The sequence below is a fragment of the Boleophthalmus pectinirostris genome, unplaced genomic scaffold (genome assembly GCF_026225935.1).
Source record: "Boleophthalmus pectinirostris isolate CB_2022bp ecotype Guang Dong unplaced genomic scaffold, ASM2622593v1 HiC_scaffold_8, whole genome shotgun sequence".
Taxonomy (NCBI): domain Eukaryota; kingdom Metazoa; phylum Chordata; class Actinopteri; order Gobiiformes; family Gobiidae; genus Boleophthalmus; species Boleophthalmus pectinirostris.
Window position 1 is genome coordinate 17936654 of NW_026571515.1, and position 19310 is coordinate 17955963.

Genomic DNA, 19310 nt, shown 5'->3' on the forward strand with positions numbered 1-19310 from the left:
AGGTTTTTGTAGTTTATCTTTTGTGTATTTATAGACGTTTGCTGTGTGGAGTCTGGATGACGTGGGCTTGTTGACTGAGCTTTGCATAGAATCTCACAGCTAACCATAAGGAGGACCAGGGAGAGATCACTATATTACTGAAACATGCATGAACGACATCTGAAAACTCTTCAGGTATGTTTTTGTTGAGGAAACGTTAAAACATGGAAGAAAGCTATAATACTCCCTCTTTATTATTCCTGCTACTATTACTGATACGTGACTGATGATGACAGAAGCAAATTTTGCCATTTCAGTGCAATTATTTAGCAAGAACTTCATAATTCTAGCAAAGAGACGCATTCAACAAAAAGGGTTACTCAATGGTTGAGAAAATTGCTTGAAATTTTATAAAAAAGCTTTTAAAACCCGACGATTTTCTATCATTGGAACATTTTTTGTTTGCATGTTGCAAACTGCTCGGCTTTGGACTATTTTCAAATTTGAACACAATTCTGCTTTGAAATTCTCACATTTTACGGTTTGGACTGGCCTGATGCAGCCGCGGGGGTCTGGGCTGTTACGGTGTGATGCTGGGACTGGACACAGATGCATTATGGGAGTGAGAGGTACAGCCCCAGGGGTGGAACAAGCAGATGTGGCTAACAGTGGCTACTGCCCTGGAGCTTAAGTGCTATGGGTGGAGGAGGCAGGTTAGGAGAAAAGTTTGCTACTGGGTCTTGTAGTTGTATATTTTAGTGGTGAACAATATTATAAATGGTGGTTCCATTGTAAAAGCTCATAAAAGATCCACATGAGTGTTTGAAAGTTGCAGAAATGTTTCACAAGGCCTGTTTTTAGTAGACTTATTCAGTTTTATCCTGGTTTGGGCATATATAACACATACATACAATGTTAAATGGTTAAATGCTAAGGTAAATGTTAACTTGAAAACCATCACTTCATGAAATCACAAGGTGGAACAGAGCATTTTGATGCACTAAGCGATTAATCGCTCGAACTCATGCGATTAATCGCGATTAAAATTATTATTTTTTGCCCAGCCCTAATCTTGATACAGTGCACTTTTGATGTGATATGATATATTTCAAATCGATTCGATATGATTCAATAAAAAATCATGTCTAAATCATGGCTGTGATACTAAAAGTCTTTGTTAAACCACTTCTTGTGCTTGTGTTCATATGAAACACAAACATTTTAATTATCAAAGGGAATATGTCAAATGTGTTGCATAAACAAGTTTACTTCCTCTAAACAAACAACAAAACTGTAGCACTGTAACAAAATAATTTAGTAAAATATATCAATAAATACTCTTGGCGATATATCGATACAGCAGAACATGATATTAATACTCAGTACACATTAAATGAAACGATACATGGATATTTCAATATTTTTGCACACCCCTAATATATACTACTAGTTAAATTCTGTAAATGAACAAAAACATTTAATGGTAATTTAAAATATTGCATAAATATTTTTACCCGCTGTTGAACATAATTATCCAAAATGTTATGTTCATCTACACTTTGAATATCGGTGTTTATATACAGTCATGTCAATGTACCTCATCCATGTACGATAACTCTTTGATAACTGTCTTTTTTACTACATAGTATCCATCAATATATAAGAACACTCCGTTGTCCCACTTAAACTGAAGCATTTCCATTGTTCTTTAGTTTAGTTTGCGACTTCAATGCTGCCTCATCCATTTTCCATCTGTCAATGAGAGGCCAAAGAGTGACTGATCCTTCACCCACAAATCACATCTCCTCAAACTGAATCAATACCTCAACAGACCACAGCAACTTGCTTCGATTAGCAGCCTTATGTTACACTAGTTAACAGTGAGCAGAGAAAAATAAAACATTTCTAGTTGTTGTTGCTTTCTGAAGATCTTCAAACTTCTTAGTCAGACATAATTAAAAGAAAAACTATTGTGATGAAAAGAAAAGCAACCTTGGCAACATTAAGATGCAAGTGCTTTTGAGAACTGACGTCATCATTAACAACATCACAATACAACAAAGAACTGGCATCTCTGGTGGATAACTGCAGATCCCACGAGCAAATAGCAGATTTTTTTCATTTGTACCAGAATGACTAAACACGATGCTGCAGAATCCTACGTGTATCATCGGTTAAGAGAATAAAACTAAAGAACAGATTACAGAGCATATGATGGTGATGGAGTAAATGGGGATGAAAACCAGAGGTGGGACCAAGTCGTTGTTTTGCAAGTCACAAGTAAATCTCAAGTCTTTGACCTCAAGTCCAAGTCGAGTCTCGAGTCACAGGCCCATAAGTCTAAGTCAAGTCCAAGTCGTTTGCTTTGAGCTTCAAGTCATTTCAAGTCTTTAAACCAATATAGCTTAGATTTTTGCAATTTATGTGACTTTTAAACTAAATAGTACTTAAAAAGTCATGGTATATTTATGTATGAGGTATTTATGTAAGACTTGTAGAAATGCGACTTTTTCTTTTTTTTAAATTTCTTGACAATATCTTAGTGCGAATCATTATGACAGAATAGAAAGAATTAAGTTTTAAAAATGCAGTTATTTTGTCGTGAGGTCTACACTGAAATGGAAGGATCAAGTTCTTTGTTTTACTTTATTGTACTGTGTATTACTGTAGCACATTTGAGGATACCATCTCACAGTACTTCAGTTCCATTCAAAGTAACAAACAGAGAAGTGGGAGGGACATGTTCCAGTTTGTTCCTGTAAAATAAAGCACCGCATTTATCAACCGTAAAGAATATTTTCTAAAAAAACATACATTTTTTAGAAGAAGCGTCAAGTCTTCTCAAATCAAAGGCCTCAAATCCGAGTCAAGTCCCAGTTCACTGATCTTCAAGTCCAAGTCGAGTCCCAAGTCTTAGTCTATTTTATCAAGTCAAGTCTCAAGTCCTAAAAATAGTGACTCGAAGTCTGACTCGAGTCCAAGTCATGACCTGCAAGTCCCCGCCTCTGGATTAAACCATTAAAGATTGTTCAAACATGCACAAGTCACTCAAAGTACAGAGAGTAAATCAGTAGGGGAAACTATAACTACTATAACATGATTAAAAGTTCTGAAAAGTTGATTTTGTGTAATAGGTCTACTTTAAAATCCTGATGATATAGGGTCTAGGTAGTAAATCAGCAATGTCCTTAGAGTAGTTCATCACATACAGGAGTTGCACAGTATATTTTTGTTTTTATCTCGTCTTCATCTTTGAGTTTATTTTGTCCCCAAGGCTAAGTGCTTCAGCGCCTATGTAAATGTAACCACCATTACCACTGCATTATAGATCACTGCTGCTTTTCTAACTTTCAAGCATATTTCTAAACCTCCAGCTATCCCAATATGATCTCTCAAAGCTGTTAGGTGTGTTTTGATGATGCAGTCCTTAGTCAGCAGGGTCGTGATCAGTTCAATTTCATTTTCGGTAAAAAGACTTGCACATATTAGCCCACTTATTCTATTTGGCTGTGTGGATATGGCACTCCCCGCTCTTATGAGTCATTTTCTGATGTTTAGAACAGATTAAACCATTTCTCTGTATGTGTCAACTGTGTGAGAACATCTAGGACATCTGCACCTGGATGTGTGAGAGAGGAAAAACAAAAAACAAAAAGACAGAATAAATTGGTCCACTCTGTTCTTGAAATGGTAAAAGGTGTTACTGAAAGCCTTTTTGTTTCATTTTATTCCAAGTGGCCCCCCTTACTCTGCATGTTTTTCTCTGCCAAAACTTTATTCAGTTTCAAGTGTTCAACTCTTTGACTGAAAATGTGACTGTAATTTGGTGAAATTATTACTTCTCAAATCCATATCCGTTATAATTTTGCAACTAAAATCCACAGTTTACCATTGATGTAAATGAAAAACTGACTCCTTAACTTTTGCCGTATACTAACACTTTTGATGCACTATATATATATTTTTTTTACTTAAAGCTTTAACTGTGGATATGTTAACATTTCTGTAACCTTTTTAACAGTAATAGTATAATTGTTTCACCACACGCCTTTGAAACCTCAGTTTGTTGGTTCAAGGCCAGACTCTGACACTATGTCAAGTCAGTTTTGCATTGTGGTGCTCCCCAGTTATTTGGTGATGACAAACCTTCTAGCAAAAGAAGCCTGACACTCAAAACTCTACAGGCAGTGGTTGCTGAATAGTTTTAGCAACATGATGACATTAGAAATCCATGGAGATAAGCAAGCGACTCCATCAAACCAAAGATTGTTTGGCAATACAAACAAGTATAGTTGAATCAGTGAAATATAAATAAGTTCATGTCACATTTTAGGCAAAGCAATAACTTTTTTGACAAGAAGGTAGTAGATAACCTTGCACAAGATGGATTCTTGCAATATTTGTAAATTCACAAACTCACATGAATCCATCTTGGCGTGCGCTCCTATTAGATTAATTAGGTGGCCAGATAAGCTGCACTGAGGTTTGTGCGGAAGCCAAAGGTGAAGCGCCCAAATGAATCAAAACAAACATGGCGACAGACCTACTCCAGCCTATTTTTGTGTCATTACGGACTATTTAGTTTATGAAAAATGTGTAGAAGGTAAGCACTTTGTGTGTTTATGGACAGGGAAGATGTCTGTGTCTGGATGTTTTAAAATATGGATTTTTCGGCTTGTTCTTCTTTTCTGATGCTTTGACCAATCAGAATCAAACAGTCGTCATGGCGGTCTGTGTTTTCTGATCACTTTCAATGAGAGCTGTTCCAGATTAATAATATGTAGTCCTCAATTTGGAGTGACAAGTCGGAGTCCACCCTGTGACAAAGTACGTACTTTTATTTATCTGACTGAAACAAATTCTTACTTGAGGTCTTTGATGTGCTAACACAAATTGTCAATGGTTCAGACAAGTTGATTTTAGTGTAGGTCAAATACATGTCATATGAAATCTGATCTCTAATCTCCCAAAATGCAAATGAGTTAAATTGTGCCTCTTGTTTGGTCTGTGATTGAGAGGTGTGCCCCCTGCTGTTCACCTCCAGCATCTCGCGTGTCAGGCCAAACTCCAGGTCCTGTCAGGGCAAAGTAAACAGAGTGACGGCTGCCTCTGCATTAACACAATCACTGCGCACAGGAAGGAAGTCAATGTCATTATGAAGAGGTGGGTGTCACGGCGCGCACGGGAGACATGGCTGAGCTGTCAGTCACGCTCTTTCCATCTCCACTGATAATCTAATCACCTAAGGATCGGACTCAGAAGCTCTTGAAGGAGACCAATCGAAAACTTCAAATTGTCAAAGAGGGCCATAGTTTTAAAGCTTCAGGTTGTTCTTAATATGGATGCATAATTATCAAAATGGCACACTGAATTGTTGGTATGTAGCTCTTGTATTAGTTTAAGATGTTCATATTTGTTTTCTCCCAAATGTTGATGCTCCAATTTGGAACTTTTCTCTTGGGGTGCCCCTCTTCTTCACTGTGAAAATGTTATTATTTTGTCTGGAATGTTCCACAATTTGACATTAAACATCTATTTTGCATTTGATCAGTCCCAGGTTATTTATCACTCAAATAAACGTCATGAAAAAGATACGTTATTAGTGTGAGTACATCACACCTCTTCACAGATCTGACTTGTAACTTGACCTTGTGATGTCGCTTAGTGTCGTAGTACTCGAGACCAGTCCTGGTCTCGACACCGGCCTTGAGACTGCTTTTTTACGGTCTTGGTCTCGTCTCGGTCTTGTCTTGGACTCAAGGTCTGATACTTGACGAGAGCGATCGTATTTCATTACAGCCGGTAAATGTAAATGTTATGAACTTGAAAAAAAAAAAAAAACTTGATTCACTTTGAAGTTATTTTCTGTAAAGTGGAAGTGGGATCAAAGAAGAGGTTCTTAAACTGTGGGTATGGGTCCAAGAAACGGGCACAGAGTATTTCAGTGCAGCACAGTTTGCTTGGCTTATTTTAAGCCTAAACATTAATCACATCAAATGGAGATAGATTCATAAAAACATTGATATAAATGTGCCAAAATAACTGTAAAATACAAATAAATGTAGGAAATGACAAAGATGGTCTCGATTTGGTCTTGATGGGCCGTGGTCTTGGTCTTGAAACTCAGAGGTCTTGTCCTGGTCTCTGGTCTGTGGTCTTGGACAGGTCTTGGTCTCAATTAGTGCAGTCTTGACTACAACACTAATGTCGCCTATCTCAGTGGATATAGATATGTTTAAACAAGACCTATTGTGTTTGCTATAAAGCTATAATCTATGACACCCTGGATCATGATGTTATAATTGGCACATTTTGAATTGCAATATTCATGTAAAAGAACTGACCCAAGAAATGAACCAAGTCCACTGACCTCAGTGTTAGAAAACTGTGGTGCCCAATGGGAGCAGACATTACCATAAACGTCATTACAACAAAGAGCCATGAAGCTGCTGGCCCCTCCTATGGATCACTGCACATTACACTAGCGAGCAGATTTTTTCATTCATATCAAAAATATTACATGGCGCTGCCGAAACCTATACTTATCACTGATTAAGAAAATAAAATTGGAGAACAAAGTACAGAGCAGTGGGCGTATGCTGGCTGCTGTGAAAATGAGGGTTGATCGGCAAAATGGCGTCTTGAAAATAATCGATTCAAGATTGCTCAAACTTGCATGAATCACTTCAAAAACTATAACAAAGCCAAAAGCTCTGAAAAGTATATTTTGCGAGAGCTGCTTTAATGCTATACTGTGGAACATTTCAAGCAAAGCAATAACTTGTCCATTGAAACAAACAGGTATACAATCCACCAGAAAAGTTAGTGCGTCTTTAATTTTAAAATGTGCACTGTAAAGGAGAAATCTCAAGTGTAATTGCGATGAGTAGCTCACGCTCCTGTACCAGTAGTAATGAAAATTCTGAGTAACAGCTCTGATTAATAATAATTTAGATGCTAAAATGTTCAAACTCATTTCAATTTTGCTTTGTAATAAGATGAAATAGAACAAATGTGAATGCCCTTGATTTTATTTTGCAATATTTTCCGACAAGCAGCTAAAAACAAACCACTGAGACACGAGAAGTGTCTCTTGATTCTGATTATTTTCTCCGCTAAATTATGTTATTTGACTAATTTCGTTCTTTTACCTCATTTTCACGCTGTCTGCAATTACAGCAGCGATTCTTCAATATACATAAACAATAATTGGTTCAAATCTCTTTCGAGGACATGTTTCATTTGTTTTGTGAGACACTAAGGCATTTAAAGGGCTCATATTGTGCTATTTTCTGACCTGTTATAATGTTTTCTCTTCAAAAACATACCTGGATTTGTGTTTTTTGTTTCATTTACACATGTTTAACGCACAAGCCCTGCAGATTTAGGCTGAGTTAGGCTGTTATTTGAAAACTACCGCTTCATGACATCACAAGGTGGACCAGAGAATTTTGAGCTTTGGACGTGTAGACAGGCTAATATTAAAAGATGACTCGTGTGAATGAAACAAAACACAACTCCAGGTATGATTTTGATGAGGCCACAACATTATAACATGGCTTAAAGCTCTTTGGGTAATATGGGTAGCCAGGTTGGCGCCACCTAGTGCCTCCGTTCAATTTCATTTCTCTCCAGTGACTAGGTCAGGAAGGTAGGAATCTGAATACACTAGATGGTTTGCAAGAACCAGCGAAGAGCCATATATTCTGTGTTGGCAACAATTCCCAAGATCGAGGATTTAAAGCTGGAACAAAGAGAATGTTTGGTGAATTTTATCAAGGGGAAAGTTGTTATTGCCCTTCTTCCTACGGGATTTTGGAAAAGCTTAATATACCAGTTAGCCCCGTTAGCGGCGCATTACATATGTCACGACCGAATAATAGCAATTGGTTAAATAAAAAAGTACCCACTTACCGTCTAGCAAATGAATCCTAATGCTGCAAGGTCAGACAGTTTCTACGAAGTGAAACCAGCTGATGAATCAGGCAATAATAAAAAAATGTGTTTGAAACAACTGACTTCACTGGGATCCAGTTATTGAGTCACTGAATAGAATAAGTACCGTAGTGTCCTTATTAAAGAGCTATAATGGATTAGACATGAATTCTTTGTGAAGAAAATCCTCCTTTTTTTCCTTGTACCAACCCATGAGGAATTTAGTATGGCTTTCAATCATAATTCATAAAGAATTCCATGCATACATTTATGGAATTCTTGTGAAATATTGTTTAAATGTCATCTGGGATTATAACAAATTTTGATTTGAGTCTAAACCCTTTTGCTCATGATTCTGATGGGGATGTTGTGTACATCTTCAGCTGCAAATGCATTATTACTACTATTAAACTACCAAAAAGTAGTACTAAACCTTAACAGGACAATGCCATTTAACACAAAATAAATAGTTTACTGAAAAAAGATTGGCTGTAGACTTGAGTTTAAGACCTATTGTGATTGCGTCTGCTATATACTGTAGTTATAATCTGCGCACGAGCCGAGAATGAAAATCTGCCTCGTATGAATAATCGCAGATTCTTTTTAATTTGTACCAAAATGTGACGGAAAATTGGAAAAGTAAGTACATCGCAGTGGACATATGCTTGGTGGTGTTGAAAAGAGTTATTAAATGGCAATATGGCGTCTTGAAAATAAGCAATTAAAGATTACTCAAACATGCACGAATCACTCCAAATACAACTCTGGGTAAGTATGGTGAGGGGAAGCAACTATAATAAGGTTACAAGCTCTGAAGAGTTGATTTTGCATAATACGTCTGCTTTAAAAAGGCTCATATTAATGACTGACAATTAGATATGGTTAGATCAAAATAGTGCTAATTTAACTCCCCTAATTTCAGTAATACTACTACTAACATTACTGCTACTGCCTAAAACAAACTAATATCAGAAATAGTCAATGTAATAAAATCCTTTGCACTTATTGTGTCTTGTGCTGCTCCTGTGAAGGCATGTGTCTCTATGAACGCCACACTCAGCTCCTCATCTCATTTATGGATGACTCAGAGCGTGTCCTTGGGGACGTTGTCTCACCTCGCCTTTATCATTGTGTAAATTTAATTTCACTTTCTGTTAGTCCGCCATCAAATTACCGCTGCCTTCCCTACCTGCCCACTCAAACCACCACGCAACACCCAGCAATCAATGCACGCGCCTATGTGCTACGGAAAACACCATTTCGCCCCGTCATTCTGCTTTCAAGAGCAAACAAATCTTCGGATGATTTATGACTTTTTTAAATAATATATATTATACATTCTTGTAGTTTTAATTCTCCTACATTACACAAAATTCAGTCTTGTGAGCTTTAAAACATGTTGTAATATTCCATCATTACAAACATACCTGGAGTTGTATTTTGTTTCATTCACAAATGTCTGAGTAATCCTTGACATCTCCAAAGCTCAAAATGCCCTGTTCCACCTTTGGGAAATGTCATTTAGCAGTAGTTTTCAAGGTAACAGCTGCTTTTTGTTCACTAGAAATAAGCAATTCGAGGGCTGAAATCATCCAAATGTTTCTTGTGAAGGTGTGTGGAGTTTTAAAACACAGTGGAGCACATACAGATTAAATACGCAGGATTTACGTGAATGCAACATAACACAACTCCAGGTATGTTTGTGATGAAGAAACAACATCATAACAGATCAGAAAAAAGCATAATATGGGCCCTTTGAATATGCTTTTGGTCACCTTGGGATTATTATTTGACATTTTCTAACATAATTAATTTACAAAATACACTTTATAATTTACACCTCAGTTTCCAATGTGGTATTTAGGCATTGGAGCTCCCTCTGCTGTTAGCAACGAGAATGAACAATTAGAAAAACAAATAGACTAATACAGTCATGCATTTGTTGTGACAAAACTTTGACTGTAGAATGAGTCTAATGATGGTTTATTTAACTTTGCAGAAGTGTCTAGATTTTATCCGTGACACAATAAGATGGGCAAAGAGAAAATGAGAAAATGACTTTGGATTGAATCTTTGGATAGATTAATACGACAGTGAATGAAGCAAAATACAACTCCAGGTATGTATTTGGCGAGGAGGCAACAAACATAGTTGAAAGATATGTCAATTTGGCCTATTTGTCCTTCCTAACAATAAACGTATGTGACAGCTGTTTGTCTATACAATCGTATCAGTAAATATTTGATGTTAATTTAATTTGGCCCTCCATGCTTGCCGTTGTCATTGTCACCCTCAGTCAAGGTGGTGTGTTTACATCCAGTACAAGTGAGAGGAGCTTGGTACATATTGTGTAATTAATGGAGCCATTGCTTTAAAGTTAATGAAATGCACTTGGAGGCTGGCTCTGAATATTTCTCCTTTCATATTATTAATTACTTTATACATTTTTCGTATTTATCAACACACTGTGCACCACATATTGTAGAAAGTCAATTCTTCAACATTTTTTAAAACAGAGGTTCATGTAGGTTAGAATGACTCACTCAAATGTACATCAGGAAATAAGAAATTCAGAGACTGCGTTTAAAAATAGATTTATGAAAATTAGTTGTGATTGGTAGGGGTGTAAAGATATCCACGTCTCACAATATGATATCGTCACGGTATGAACCTCACGGTATGATATTTATTGTGATATCATGGGGAAGCTCAAGATATGGTGAAGGCTCACGATGTAACAATATCCAAATCTCTCAGTACGATATTTTCACGATATACATCTCACGACATGATATTTATTGTGATTAGAGCCCGACCCGATATATCGGTTGGCCGATATTATCGGCTGATATGGGCAACTTTAGGCATATCGGCTATCGGCCGATATGCTTGCTGATAGGGGCCGATATTTCACGTGGGCATGTTATACCTCGTTATAAAGCTTAGACTCTCTACATTCTGTTCATTTAATCCAATTTACAGACAGATAAATGTCCTAATATGTGGCTCCACATCAGTATTTATCTACGGAGTCATTTGTGTGTGTCCGTACTGTCCTTGAACACACCACAGAGTGGCGTCACTCACGTGTGTTTGTTTACACCTGCAGACACAGATCCAAACACTGAGATTATTTTCTTTTTACGGACAATCGGTTTGAGTCTGGATTAAAAGGACATTTATTAGTGCAGATTTGTGATGTGAGGAGGAGCCTGTATGAGCGGTGAGTGTTGGAAATATGTCGACTCTGAAGCTAGTTTTTGGTCATTTGTTATGGGTTAGCTGCTGTAGCTCCCGCACATAAACAGACTGTTTTCTATTGGTCTGTTCTAAAGTGACTATATTGGCCGTATATTTGCTACTGGACCTGCACTGATATGTAAATGAGCTGTGAACAGACGTGTGAATTACGACATTTGCGCATATAATTAATTACCGCGGCGCGCACGTATTTTACGGCTAAAGGCTAATAGCGCTACTTTCTTTACTAGTTATGGGTCCGTCGCGAACGAAATGACTCTTAGAACCGGCTCTTTAAAGGGAACGACGGGAGCCTGATCCTTATTGGGAGCCGTGTTTTCTCTTTCTCTCACTTTTTTTCTCTTCACGCCGCGTGCAGATTCGTGGTTTGACAGCGGCTAAAAACGAAACTTTGAGAAATTTGCGTGTACGTAGGATAAAAAATAAAAAAAAACGAGCATATTTGACTGTAGTTTAGCATAAAATAAATAAGTCCCGGTTTAGTCCTTTTTCAGTCCTGGTTTAGACCTGGTTCAGTCCTGCTTGCAACAAAACAATCTGAAGAGCCGCTTGGGAGCCAAAAGAACCAGCAGCTTTTAGTGAGCCGAGCCAAAAGAGCCGGTTCTCTAAAAAGAACTGGAATACCTATCACTAGTGTCTAGAATGTGATGCAAAAATGCCATTAAGCCAACCTACTGTCTGTAAATATGATGTAAAGAGGCAGAATAACAATAAATGTTGCCTAAATAAACCCAATTTAAAATCCACCAGAGCCAAACCTAAGTTTTCTAAACAATTCAACATTTACAGTGAATTTTTACATCACTAAATATATCGGTGATTATATCGGCTATCGGCAGCTCCAACTTCCATTATATCGGTTTCATATCGGCCACAGCAAAATCCATATCGGTCGGGCTCTAATTGTGATATTTTGTAGATGCTAACAAAACTGAGAATACGCTATTTTTTCCTCTTAAAATGCCTTGACAAGCCTTAATCTGAAAGAACTAAGACTCAAAAGTGCTTAAAACTGTTATTTCTATTATCTATTATAATCTACACTGAAATGGAGCAAAGGATTATGGTCTATGTAGTTCCCTCTGTCTTTTTTTTATTTTTTATTAGCTATTCCTGCACCATAACTCTTAATTTAAGCAAAGAGACTTGTAATTCGCTATATTGTGATGGTCCACGATATTATTGTGACAACTCTGATGATACAATATCACAATATTTCGCTGACTGTTACATCCCTAGAGATTGGACATACTATGCTTCGATCTGCTATATAGTCATGAGCTATGATTCCAGTGGGTCATACTAGTGTTTTAAATCAAATTACTCAAACATTTGGATGGATTATTTTAAATACAGCATGCAACAATTATAAAAAAAAATATTTAGGCCTACACTACTATTGATGGTAGTTCTCTCAAATCCATTCGCCTGTGTCAAAATCAGAAGTCTTTGAAGATGAAAGTGCTGCTTGAATTTCTATCTACAAACAAAGCAAATATTTTGACATTCTCGCTTTCAGAAATCACAATTTGAAAATCAAATCTACATTTACCATTTTAAGTGATTTGCAAACCATTCCCAGCAGCAGTCTCATACTCCTCCGTGGTATAAAGCGTTGGTGTGGTCCAGTGGTGTGTTAACTGTGCATGGCTTAGTCCCTCAGGATGGACTTATCAAATATCAAGCTGCGCTCAACAGATACTGACCATCTGTGCTCGCGCTAATCACTGGAGGTGTGACTGTAAACATGCAAATACGCCTAGCAAACAGCCTCACTGCTCTCCTCCCAACTACGCAATAATAACAAAATTTGCATACCAAGCTAATTTTGGTTCATAATTCTCCATGTTTAGTTGGTATCCTAGAGAACAGAAAATGGTCTCTTCTATGAGGGACGCACTGATGCTGATACTGATATTGAATATCGGCGCCATTCCATGAAGAAATGGTTCTGCTGAAATCCTTGTTGGGCCTATAAATTGATGTAATAACACTACTGTAATTTCCGGACTATAAGCCACTACTTTTTTCCTCACACTTTGAACCCTGCAGCTTATACAACGATGCAGCTTAATATATGGACACATTCTTTGTTTGGCACATTGTCCGTTCATATTTCCGGTCTATGGTTTGGCAACACAGCGGATACACGCAGCCTGAGTGCAGAAAACACCGCTGTCTGTGCGGTTAACACATGAAACATGAAGGTGCAACGTTTGCTAGCGATTTTATCAGCACACTAAAACAGTTTATAGCCATGTGATAAGTAAGAGAAGAGAAGTAAGTTATGATGCTAAATGAACATTAGTGAGGGGGATACGTCTTACCCGTCTTAAAAGCACATGGGGGTGCAAATGACAAGAAGAAACGCCTCAAACTTCAGTAGCCTGACACCCACTCATACCTGACTATCCCCGCCCCCAAGAGAGCCTGAAATCTGCTGAAATCCTCCAAGACACAGACATGATACAGACAGGACAGAAGCTCTTTCTGCAGGAGACATGCGCAGTAGAGCATGGGCAGAGACAGGGGTAATGCACCAAGGAAGATGCTGTTTGATTGTGTTTTGAACAGTTATGGGAAATCCAAATGATGCAGCTTTTAATTTAAAGGCGACTGATGTGGCTGTGGAAGAAGGAAACAGAGCTGCTGCACGTGAGTTTGGCATTGGTGAGTCGTGCGAACTGACTCACTGCAAAAAGACGACAAAAGCTTTCAGAGGTGATAAAAGCAGACGGCCCAAACTTGAAAATGTTCTCAAAGACGTGGACACCTGCGGCTTATATTCAGGTGTGGCCGATATATGTACAATTTTAAAATTTTGTTGATGCGGCTTATATTCAGGTGCGCTCAATAGTCGGGAAATTACGGTATTTACTTCATAGTTGGTCCAGAAAATGTTTGAACTTTTAATATGAAGTTCTGTAAATATTTGAGAGGTAAATAAGAGCTTCAGAATACTCTATATTTTGTCATACAATATTTCTTGTTTTCAGGAAAATAAAGTTTCAGTAAAGTATCAGCAGATATTTAAAGTTGCATTGTGTAACTTTTCTAGTGGAGGGTCACCGGCTTCTTTCTATGGATATGTCATTGCTCTGCCTAGAATATTCCACAGTATGACATTAAACAGTTCTACCTTACATTTCTTAAATTACAAGTCGTTTTATAGCTCAAAAACAAATAAAAAACAGTGGTGAGTGGTGTTGCCTCTCCACAGAGCTGACTTATAACTTGGCGTCGTTTAGTCTCCCTGAAGATAGAAAGGTTTAATACCATACAGTGAAAAATTCCAGACAAAGCAATAACATCTCCACGGAGAAAAGCATTTGATGGGCCCTCCACCAAAAAAGTTACACAATGCACCTTGATATCAGAACTGAAAAAGCTGAATCAGTGCATCCTTTGTCTCTTTTGTCCATTCTCCTGGAATAAAACTGCATTGAACAGTCTATAGTGTAATTCTTGTCTCTCAGTCCCAACTATAAAACTTAAGTTCAAGTGAGTCTTCTGGCTCAGCAGCAGCAGCAGCAGTGTTTTAAAGTGCTGCCTCACAAGAGCTGGCTTCGTTCTGAACAATGATCAATTTGAAAAGAACCTTAAAAAATGTGCAGGAGAAGTTCAGCTCTTGATTATTACATTACTTTTCATTGTGCCTCGGTGCCTCTCTGAGCTGGGAAAATCTGCCTTTTCTTGGACTCATTTACAGAAAGATCTTAAATTGTATGAAAACAGAGATGGCCAATGACCGAGAGATGTGTGTTTATCTTGAAAGTTCTACATTGGTTTTATATTGTGATATTTTGTGATTTTACTGTTTTGTATTGATTGTGTTGACTGCTCAGTTGGCCATGTCTCTCTTGAAACTGAGGACCTGTTTACACAAGAACGTTTGCTGGTAAAAACGACAAAATATTTTATCAGAAGTGCCTTTCGTTTTAATGGTGACAGCGTTTTTGGGGTTTAAAAGCACAAAAATCTAAAACAACCCTCCAGAGTGGAAAAGTTGAATATGCTCCGCCATAGTGTTTTCGTCTACACAAAACTCTGGTCTGATCTGCTCACGTCACGTACACGTTTACATCACATTCATACAGTACACAGAAACATGTCGGATGGCATGCATACCCAGTCGAATTGCCACACACTTTTGCGTCACTGTATGCACACAGATTTCCTCCCAAAAACGTTTGTTTCAACACGGAATAAAAAGTGAAGATGCAACGCCACTTTTGCATGTTCTGTTCAGACCATCATAATATAAACGTAGACTGAGATTCTGAATCTCAGCGGGACCTCATAAATAAATGTGAAATAAAAATCATAAGTTTAGATTTTTACCTATGATGCAACAATATGGCAAAATGCAAACAGAGCATTTTGGTGTTCTCTGAGAAAATGACTTTGGATTAGTAGAATAATGAAACAAGAGTGAATGAAGCAAAGTACAACTCCAGCTCAAAAAAGCAAATTTGTCAAAAATATGTGTCCTTGCTAACAATACCGAGCCAATTTTGATTCATATTTCTCCATATTTAGTTGATATCCTTGAGAACAGTAAATGATCTCTTGTCCATTCTCCTGGGATAAAATTACTTTGAAAACTTTACAGTGTAATTCACGTCTCAGTCCTGACTATAAAGTTCAAGTGAGTCTTCTTGCACAGCAGCAGCAGTGTTTTAAAGAGCTGTCTCACAAGTTGCTGGCTTCGTGCTGAATTTGGGGAAAGTGTGCAACCCAGTGTCAGACTTTGAAGGTTGCTGAAATACAGCCTCTGAAGCTTCTACTGTCTTTTCAGTATTTTTGCTTTTATAGTATTTTGGTTACTTTGGATCTTGGTTGTATCATGGTACGCTGGAAGTTTGTCTTAAGGGCCCATATTATGCCGTTTTCTGATCTAAGTTGTAATGTTGTTTCCTCATCACAAAACATACCTGGAGTTTTGTTTCATTCACACATGTTTAACACACAAATCCTGCATATTTAGGCAAAACACTATTCCAGATATGGTTTTAACGAGGAAATGTTGCATAATATAGGACCTTTTAAATGTGTTAGTGGCTTAGTTGGTATTGTTTTTCCACTGAGCTGGAGGTTAGTGGTTCAAAGTTTTGGAATAGTTGGTAGAACTCTCAGCTCTATTGGCCCATAGTTTGATGATTCCACAGGTGCATACTGCTGTCATGTCCTTTGATAAGGCACTACCTACAGTACTTTTGTTGTTTTAATTTATTTTACCTGACAGTCTCACAAAAGGTTTAAAAAAAGCCATAAATTAATCTTGTTTTGTTTTGCTCCAGACAGTGGGAATATACAGCTAAAACTAAAAGCATACAGTATTAGAATTCAATCAGACCTATTCTGTGAAATTGACTTTTCACAGCTTTTAACCATGTTGTATTTGTTTCCCCTCACCATTTACTCAACAGAAGTTGTATTTGGAGTTATTTGTGCAGGTGTCAGCAATCCTTAATTGCTTATTTTCAAGACAACATATTGCCAATCAGTCCGCCGGCAATGGCATACACTCACTGCTGTGTACTTACTTTGTCCTCCAGTTTTATTTTCTTAATTTGTGATACACGTAGAATTCGGTAGTGTTGCATAGTCATTTTGGTACAAATGGGTTACAAAAAGATATCCATCGGAGTTAGCAAATCTTTGTTGTGTTTTGATGATGTCTGCTGCCATTATAATTATTTATAATTATAATTTTTAAATGTTAAAATTATAACAAGGGCTGTAACAATATCCAAGTGTGTATCCCTATGTTCATACCTTATTGCGATATCGTGGGGAAGCTCAAGATTAGCAATGTAACAATATCCAAATCTCTCGGTACAATATTTTCACGACGTACATCTCACGGTACGATATTTATTGCGATATTTTGTGGAGGCAAACAAAACTGTTAATATGCTACTTTTTCCCCTTAAAACGCCTTGACAAGACTTAACCCAATGATCTAAGACTTAAAAGTGCTTAGAACTGTACTGCCCTCTACTTGTAGTCTACACTGAAATGGAGCAAAGGATCATGGTCTATGTAGATCCCCCTGTCTTTTTTTTTTTTAACTATCGCTGCACCATAACTCTTAATTTAACCAAAGAGACTTGTAATTCGATATATTGTGATGGTCCACGATATTATTGTGAGAACTTTGATGATACGATATCACAATATTTTGGTTATTGTTACATCCCTAATTATAACATAATGATGTCATAGATTATAGCTATATAGCAGACACAAGTTCAATAGGTTTTCTTTAAAAATACATTTCTAATCACTCCAAGCATTATGGACTGTTGCAGTTTTAAATCACCGCATCGTTTACCTCTAATCATTGACTAGTTTCTATAGAGATACTATTGCTGCGCGACCCTTTCTCCTCTCACAACACATGGTAGAACAATGGGACAAATAACCTGGTAGTGGCATTGATTTACAATCCAGTGACCTCTAATAATGAGCTGAGACCTGCCTGTAACCTTAACGCTCAGTCTTAAGGCCAAGATCAACAGCAGTACTGTCAATGACCCCTCCTCCAGGATTGTTCATTCCACGGTGGTCCACATTCTAACTTATATAGACAGTATTCTGAGCATGTGCGACCTCGACTACAATATCATTACCCTTGGATACATATGAATAACTGTAGTGTTTTACTCCGAGAGATTTCAAATTCCTCAGACTTTAAGCTCTGATGAGATTTGGAGCGGTTGGGAAATAATGTGTTCCCATAGTGTACAAATATGTTGTAATGATCCATAACTTTGCACAGTGGAATTCATATTATCATTCTTCAGTCCGATATGTATGCAACTTATTTCATTAAGTTGTATATAGTATTTAAAGGGCCCATATCACGCTATTTTCTGATCTATGGGGTAATGTTGTTTCCTCATCAAAACAATACCTGGAATTGTGTTTTGTTTCATTCCCACATGTTTAACACACAGACCCTGCAGATTTAGGCTGAGTTCTTCTCTCAGACAGCACTGTTGTTCTTTGTGATGTCACGTGGTAGGACAGGAAGTGCTCCACTGTGTTTTTAAACTCCATACACCTTCACTAGAATCATTTGGATAATTTCAGCCCTGCAATTTAGCCTGATTCATCAGCCGGTTTTACTTTGTTTCACTTTGTAGAAACCATCTGACCTTGCAGCCTTCCACTTGACGGTAGGCAGGTACTTTTTATCATTTAACCAATCGCTCCTATTTGGTCATGACGTATGTAATGCTCCGCTAACGGGGCAAACTGGTATATTCAGCTTTTCCCAAATCCCGTAGGAAGAAGGGCAATAACGTCTCTTCCCTTGATGAAATTCACCAAACATTCTCTTTATTCCGGCTTTAAATCCTCAATCTCGAGAATCATTGACAACACAGAATGTATGGTTCGCTGATTGGCTGGTGCCTGAACTTGCACTTCTGGGGTTTTTGCAAACCGTCTATTCTATATTGATTCCTGACCTAGTTGCTGGAGAAAAATGAAAATGAGCGGAGGCACTAGGTGGCGCCAGCCTCGCTACTTAAAATTGGCAATCTCTACTGAACTAAAGCAAAAGGTAGCCGCCGTTAACATGAAAACTACCACTTCATGACATCACAGATTGGAACAGGGCATTTTAAGCTTTGGAGCTGTAGACAGACTAATAATAAAAGATTATTATTATTATTATGTGAATGAAACAAAACACAACTCTGCGTATGTTTTTGATGAGGTAACAGCATTCTAACACGGCTTAAAGCTCACAAAAGTCACACAATATATGACCTTTAAAGCTACCATCTGCAAGATTATTTGATTTATTTATTTATTTTTCACCAGTAGACAATACACATTGGGGTGACAGTGGCTTATCAAAAGAAAGTTGTAGGACTGATTCCTGCTCGGGCCAAGTTCTGTTTTTGTGTCCTCAGGCAAGACAATTAACTCACATTACCTACTATGTGTCCTCATAGAGAAATTCATTAAATCATATTAATATCATTCTCCAATCTGAATATGACCTTTTTCCTTTTGTGTAAACATGTTATGATGGAGAGGTGAAAATCCTGTTCCATTACGACTCATATTCTCATCTTGAGCAGAAACTACTTTTATATCTGTTTTGCGCAGCTGTCTAA

The 19310-nt window shown here is 37.5% G+C and overlaps 1 protein-coding gene across 1 annotated transcript in view; it reads left to right on the plus strand.

Annotated features, from left to right (window-relative positions):
- The window catches only part of LOC110158002 (copine-9-like), a 229330-nt gene that overhangs the window by 20701 nt on the left and 189319 nt on the right, over positions 1-19310 (plus strand). The gene's annotated exons all lie outside the window — the stretch shown is intronic.